Raw genomic sequence first — 6,000 nt, 5'->3', positions numbered from 1 at the left:
TGTTCCTTCACTTAGGAGACCGCAGACGAATTTGTCTCGAAGAGAATCTGCCAGTCCTGCCCCGAATTGGCAGTGCTTTGACAGTTTTCTTAATTCGGTGAGGTAATCAGTGTTACTTTCATTCTTGTGCTGATTCCTCCTGAAGAATTTGAATTGTTCCGCTATCAGCAGCAGTGTTGGGTTTAAGTGCTCCTGTAGGGTATCAACAATCTCTTTAAAATTCTTGTCCATTGGTTTGGCTGGAGTGATTAAGTTTTGTAACAGCCTGTATGTCCTTGCGCCCATTAGATTTAGAAGTACCGATGCCTTTTTATCATCCTCTATTTCATTCGCTGTGCAATATACCTCCACTCTTTCCACATATGTGGTCCAATCCTCTACATTACTATCGAAAGCAGTAATATTGCCAGTCTTAGGCACCCTGAAAAAAAAATGGCGCCTACCGCGCTTTTCTTTCTTCCATGCCGAGAAAAAATGTCACCTCCCGCACTTTCCCGCCGCTGCCGCTGCTGACAACGCTGTTCTCCACAGTTTTTATTTATACAGATATTTTTAATAGTTGGAGACTCGTTCCCGCCGGACTCTCTGGGACTTTTCCCTCCCTCTGCTTGGTCCGAACGCCGACCTGCTTTGCAGCGCTGGCCGTCTCCTGAGTGCTCCACCCTCCGTCTCTGTTTGCCTCCGCCTTCGCTGCTCGGCCCCGCTGCAGAGCCAGCCGATCTAGCCCCAGCCCGCCACCCAGGAAGGATTATTGCAGTACCTGCCACCAGCCTGGCTAGCTGGTGAAACCAGAGTTTTTTCTTTTTTTTTTTCTTCGACCTTCGTCTGAGGAATCGATCTCCTTGAGGTGCTGCCGAATTGCAGGTAAGTCCGTTTCCAATTCGTCGCCACTGTTGTATCCATTTGTTAATGGAGACACGGAATGCAGGAGCTGGTTTAACACTGAATCACTGAAATCAAGGATTCACTGTAACACTCGATGAATGAACGATTCATTGAATCTCTGAATCACTGACAACAAGGATTCACTGAAGCACTGGATGAATGAAAAATTGGTTGAAGCTCTGAATCACTGAAAACAAGGATTAACTGATACGCTCGATGAATGAAAGTTTCATTGTGTCGCTGAATCACTGAAAACAAGGATTCACTGAAATGCTCAATGAATGAACGATTCATTGAATCTCTGAATCACTGCAAACAAGGATTCACTGAAACATTCGATGAATAAAAGATTCATTGTTTCTCTGAAACACTGGAATCAGTTATTCAGTGAAATATTCGATGAATGAAAATTTAATTGAATCTCTGAATCACTGAATACAAGGATTCACTGAAACACCCGATGAATGAAAGATTCATTGAATTTCTGAATCACTGAAAACAAGAATTCACTGAAACACTCGATGAATGAACAAAGCATTGAATCTCAGATTCACTGAAAAGAAGGATTCAGAGAACGACTCGATGAATGAACGATTCATTCAAAGTCTAATGCACTGAAAACAAGGTTTCACTGAAATACTCGATGAATGAAAGATTCATTGCACATCTGAATCACTGAAAGCAAGTATTCACTGAAACACTCGCTGAATGAAGACTTCAATGTACCTCTGAATCACTGAAAACAAGGTTTTACTGAAACACTCGCTGAATGCAAGTTTCATTGAATCTCTGAATCACTAAAAATAGGTATCCACTGAAACACTCGGTGAATGGACAATTGATTGAATCTCTGAATGCCTGAAAACAATTATTCACTGAAACACTCGATGAATGCAAGATTCATTGAATCTCTGAATCACTAAAAATAGGTATCCACTGAAACACTCGGTGAATGAACAATTGATTGAATCTCTGAATGCCTGAAAACAATTATTCACTGAAACACTCGATGAATGCAAGATTCATTGAATATCTGAATCACTGAAAACAAGGATTCAAAGAAACACTCGATGAATGCAAGATTCATTTATTCTCTGAATTACTGAAAGCAAGGATTCACTGTAACACTCGATGAATGCAAGATTCATTGTATCTCTGAATCAATGAAAACAAGGATTCACTGAAACACTTGATGAAAGAACATTTGATTTAATCTCTGAATCACTGAAAACATGGTTTCACTGAAACACTCGATGAATGAACATTTCACTTAATCTCCGAATCACTGAAAACAAGGTGTCACTGAAACACTCGATGAATGAAAGTTTCATTGAATCTCTAAATCACTGAAAACAGGTATTCAGTGAAACAATCGATGAATGAACAATTCATTGATTTTCTGCATCACTGAAAACAAGGATTCACTGAGGCACTGGATGAATGAAAGAATAATTGCATCTCTGCATCACTGTAAACAAGGATTCACTGAAAGGCTCGATCGATGAAAGATTAATTGAATCTCTGCATCACTGAAAACATGGATTCACTGAAAGGCTCGATCAATGAAAGATTAATTGAATCTCTGAATCACTGAAAACAGGATTCATAGTAACACTTGATCAATGAACGATTCATTGAATCTCAGATACACTGAAATAAAGGATTCACTGAAACAAGCGATGAATGAACATTTCATTGAATCTTCAGTGAAACAATCGATGAAAGAACAATTTATTGATTCTCTGTATCAGTGAAAACAAGGACTCACTGAGATATTCGATGAATGATCAATACATTGAATCTCTGTATCAGTTAAAACAAGGCTTCACTGAAACACTGGAAGAATGAAAGAATCATTGAATCTCTGCATCACTGAAAACAAGGATTCACTGAAAGACTCGATCAATGAAAGAATAATTGAATCTCTGAATCACTGAAAACAGGGTTCACTGAAACACTTGATCAATGAACGATTCATTGAATCTCAGATACACTGAAATAAAGGATTCACTGAAACAAGCGATGAATGAACATTTCACTGAATCTTCAGTGAAACAATCGATGAAAGAACAATTTATTGATTCTCTGTATCACTGAAAACAAGGATTCACTGAGACATTCGATGAATGAACAATACATTGAATCTCTGAATCACTGAAAACAAGGATTCACTGAAAGACTCGATCAATGAAAGATTAATTGAATCTCTGAATCAGTGGAAACAGGGTTCACAGTAACACTTGATCAATGAACGATTCATTGAATCTCAGATACACTGAAATAAAGGATTCACTGAAACAAGTGATGAATGAACATTTCATTGAATCTTCAGTGAAACAATCGATGAAAGAACAATTTATTGATTCTCTGTATCACTGAAAACAAGGATTCACTGAGACATTCGATGAAAGAACAATACATTGAATCTCTGTATCAGTGAAAACAAGAATTCACTGAAACACTCGATGAATGAAAGAATAATTGAATCTCTGCATCACTGGAAACAAGGATTCACTGAAACACTCGATCAATGAAAGATTAATTGAATCTCTGAATCACTGAAAACAAGGATTCACAGAAACACTTGATGAACGAAAGATTCCTTGAATCTCTGAATCACTGAAAACAAGGCTTCACTGAAACACTCGAAGAATGCAAGGTTCATTGCATCTCTGAATCACAAAAACAGGTATTCACTGAAACACTCGATGAATGAACAATTCATTGAATCTCTGAATGACTGAAAACAATGATTCAAAGAAACACTCGATGAATGAAAGGTTCATTGAATCTCTGAATCACTGAAAACAAGGATTCACTGAAACACTCAATGAATGAAAGATTCACTGAATATCTGAATCACTGAAAACAAGGATTCACTGGAAAGCTCGATGAATGAAGGATGCATTGAACCTGTGAAGCACTGAAAGAAAAATTCACTGAAACACTCGATGAATGAACAATGCATTGAGTCTCTGAATCACTGAAATCAAGGATTCACTGAAAGACGTGATGATTGAAAGTTTCATTGTATTGCTGAATCATTGAAAACAAGGATTCACTGAAACACTCGATGAATGAAGAATTCAATGAATCTCTGTATCACTGAAAACAAGGTTTTACTGAAATACTCTGTGAATGAAAGCTTCATTGTATTTCTGAATCACTGAAAACAAGGATTCACTGAAGCACTCAATGAATGAACGATTAATTGAATCTCTGAATCACTGAAACCAAGTACTCACTGAAACACTCGATGAATGAACAATTCATTGAATCTCTGATTCACTGAAAACAAGGATTCAATGAAACACTCGATGAATGCAAGATTCATTGAATCTCTGCATGAATTAAAACAATGATTCACTGAAACATTCGATGAAAGAACAATTTATTGATTCTCTGTATCACTGAAAACAAGGATTCACTGAGACATTCGATGAATGAACAATACATTGAATCTCTGTATCAGTGAAAACAAGAATTCACTGAAACACTCGATGAATGAAAGAATAATTGAATCTCTGCATCACTGGAAACAAGGATTCACTGAAACAGTCGATCAATGAAAGATTAATTGAATCTCTGAATCACTGAAAACAAGGATTCACAGAAACACTCGATGAACGAAAGATTCCTTGAATCTCTGAATCACTGAAAACAAGGCTTCACTGAAACACTCGAAGAATGCAAGGTTCATTGCATCTCTGAATCACAAAAACAGGTATTCACTGAAACACTCGATGAATGAACAATTCATTGAATCTCTGAATGACTGAAAACAATGATTCAAAGAAACACTCGATGAATGAAAGGTTCATTGAATCTCTGAATCACTGAAAACAAGGATTCACTGAAACACTTGATGAATGAAAGATTCACTGAATATCTGAATCACTGAAAACAAGGATTCACTGAAAAGCTCGATGAATGAAGGATGCATTGAACCTGTGAAGCACTGAAAGAAAAATTCACTGAAATACTCGATGAATGAACAATGCATTGAGTCTCTGAATCACTGAAATCAAGGATTCACTGAAAGATGCGATGATTGAAAGTTTCATTGTATTGCTGAATCATTGAAAACAAGGATTCACTGAAACACTCGATGAATGAAGAATTCAATGAATCTCTGTATCACTGAAAACAAGGTTTTACTGAAACACTCTGTGAATGAAAGCTTCATTGTATTTCTGAATCACTGAAAACAAGGATTCACTGAAGCACTCAATGAATGAACGATTAATTGAATCTCTGAATCACTGAAAATAAGTACTCACTGAAACACTCGATGAATGAACAATTCATTGAATCTCTGATTCACTGAAAACAAGGATTCAATGAAACACTCGATGAATGCAAGATTCATTGAATCTCTGCATGAATTAAAACAATGATTCACTGAAACATTCGATGAAAGAACAATTTATTGATTCTCTGTATCACTGAAAACAAGGATTCACTGAGACATTCGATGAATGAACAATACATTGAATCTCTGTATCAGTGAAAACAAGAATTCACTGAAACACTCGATGAATGAAAGAATAATTGAATCTCTGCATCACTGGAAACAAGGATTCACTGAAACACTCGATCAATGAAAGATTAATTGAATCTCTGAATCACTGAAAACAAGGATTCACAGAAACACTCGATGAACGAAAGATTCCTTGAATCTCTGAATCACTGAAAACAAGGCTTCACTGAAACATTCGAGGAATGCAAGGTTCATTGCAACTCTGAATCACAAAAACAGGTATTCACTGAAACACTCGATGAATGAACAATTCATTGAATCTCTGAATGACTGAAAACAATGATTCAAAGAAACACTCGATGAATGAAAGGTTCATTGAATCTCTGAATCACTGAAAACAAGGATTCACTGAAACACTCGATGAATGAAAGATTCACTGAATATCTGAATCACTGAAAACAAGGATTCACTGAAAAGCTCGATGAATGAAGGATGCATTAAACCTGTGAAGCACTGAAAGAAAAATTCACTGAAACACTCGATGAATGAACAATGCATTGAGTCTCTGAATCACTGAAATCAAGGATTCACTGAAAGACGCGATGATTGAAAGTTTCATTGTATTGCTGAATCAT

The sequence above is a fragment of the Somniosus microcephalus genome, unplaced genomic scaffold, assembly GCF_052327205.1.
Source record: "Somniosus microcephalus isolate GS21.2 unplaced genomic scaffold, FLI_Smic_1.0 unresolved_chr6, whole genome shotgun sequence".
Classification (NCBI taxonomy): Eukaryota; Metazoa; Chordata; class Chondrichthyes; order Squaliformes; family Somniosidae; genus Somniosus; species Somniosus microcephalus.
The sequence above is the reverse complement of the archived record's forward strand: the minus strand, read 5'-3'. Positions refer to the sequence as shown.